Below are 2,373 nucleotides of genomic sequence, written 5' to 3' on the forward strand. Positions count from 1 at the left end.
ACTTAAAAAATATAATTTTATAGAAAGAATGGATAAGAGTAGAAGGCCTGGCTCTTCTGAATACTTTTTTTGAGAGACACTTTTTTCATTATCAGGAAAGAAAACCTTTCAGTTTTATTTCTTTAATTTCATCTAGATTCTGTGTTACTAACAGATATGTAACCTTCTACATTTTCATGTATTCATTAAAGTGTTAAATATTTGTTGAATTGAGTTCTTACTGAACACATAAGACTATGTTAAATGTTGTGAAGAATACAAAGAAATGTAAAAGATGGTCTCTGTACTTTGAGATGCTTATAATTTAATTGGGAAAGTGAAACATAATCATGTCTGCTGTGGTTTGAATGGGTCCCCAAATCTCATGTGGTGGAAACTTAATTCCCAAGTTCTTATGTTGATTGGAGGTGGGGCTTTTGGGAGAAATTAACATTAGATAAAGTCATCAGGGTGGGGCCCCAGGATGGGACTGGTGGCTTTATAAGAGGAAACGAGACCTGAATGCTCTTGTTCACGCTCTTGCTGTGTCTTGCCATGTACTGCCCTCCACCATGTTATGGTGTAGCAAGAGGACCCTCACCAGATATCAGTTCTTTGATCCTAAACTTCATAGCCTCCAGAACTGTAAGAAATACATTTCTTTTCCTTATAAGTTATCCAGTCTGTGGTCTGCAAAACAGACGAAATCAATGTCAAGTTATATTATGTGGGAAAACATGAAATCCAAAATTAATCTTTCTCTGGACTTCCATCATCAAGGCAGTGGTGAGAAAGGTACCAAATACTGAAGTTGAAAATGCTGAGTTCTGAAATAAATCCAATGACACAGCTTAGTTAGAATGTCTATTTTTCTAACAAGGCAACATAAAACTCATATCTCCTAAGATGTGGGTGAAGATGAAGACTGCTGTCCCAACCAGTGCAGAAAGTAGGTATTTTAGGAGCTGGGGGTCAGTGAGAGAGTTCTGTGGGCAAGTGTGATCAGGGTAAGTTTCATAAAAGAGGAGAATGGAGGGGCAGGGATGGAGGGTGGGAGTCGCAGACTAGAAATGAGGAAGGATCAGGGCTGCTCTGTTCAAAATGAGCAAGGTATGCTCTACGCCAGGGAACAGATCTGCCCAACTGAAGTGGGAGGGGCTTTTGGGTGCCTATAAGAGAGAAGGGGTGGAATGCAGGTGGGGCCAGACCATAACTGGCGTGGACTGTCAGGTTGGGATTTTATCCTACAAGTTGTGCTTACACTGAATTTTTTTTAGCAGGCAAAGCAGTGGTATTTTGGGAAAATTTATCTGGCTATTAGAGCTCCTTTGAAAAACATTGGCATTATTTCACACAGTTGAACATTTTTATAACCTATAACCTAACATCCCACTTCTAGAAATGCACAAATACACTTGTGCACCAAGAATGTTCATAGACACATCACTTACAGTAGTAAAGCGTTGGAAACAATCAGAGCTGGTTGGCAGGAGAACAGATAAGTGTGGTTTGGGCACATAGTATACTACTATACAGCAACAAAATAAACTGATTGATAGCATTGACATGGACGAATCTTGGAATTATAATGCTGAGTGAAATAAGCATGTCCCAAGAGACATACACAGTATAGTAACTACCTTTACAGACTTCCAAAATCAGGAACGCTGACAATATAGTGTTTAGCACATATATACTTGTGAAAAACGACATTCTTTTTTAAAAAATGGAATAAAAAATTCAAAGTTGAAGATAGCAATTAGCTCTGGGTATTAGGTAGGGGATTGGAATAAGGGAGGTATATACAGCTACTGTTAATGTTCCAGTTGTTGGGTTGGGTAGTTGGTTGGTTATATTCATTTATAGAATTATTCTTCATAACTAACATGTTACATATAAACCTTTTATAATTCAAATAACATTTTTTAAATATTTTTGAAAAGTTCACCTGGCAGCAGTATGCAAGGTAGATGGAGGAAGAAAAGCCTAGAGGCTGGGAAACCAGTTAGGAAGCAGTTCTTATCGACACGTGGGCGTGACGTAATAAAGGACTAGGCCATCTAACCGAGGTTTTTTAAACTATATTTTTAGCATCACAGAGGTTTTTTTTTCCCCCCTTTACAAACAAAACTTTCTCTCTTTAAGAGAGGGAAAAGCAAAGGTGCTCTGATGGAAATTTCAGATTGCTGTCTGCCCCTTTTAGAGGACAAGGTGGGGTTCTCTATTTCCTTGCGAAGTGACTGTGTTGGGGATGTGTGCACAGAAGTAATGTGAAGCCCAGCTAGCCCAACCACCCACGTACTGGTGGGGTTCTTTCTTTAGGATCATCGCCAGTCATGGTGCTGTGTGAGCCGAGTTCTTTCATGCGTGAATGCATCTGTTTATTCTGCGGAC

The sequence above is a fragment of the Propithecus coquereli genome, unplaced genomic scaffold, assembly GCF_000956105.1.
Source record: "Propithecus coquereli isolate 6110/MARCELLA unplaced genomic scaffold, Pcoq_1.0 Scaffold10, whole genome shotgun sequence".
NCBI classification, from domain to species: Eukaryota; Metazoa; Chordata; class Mammalia; order Primates; family Indriidae; genus Propithecus; species Propithecus coquereli.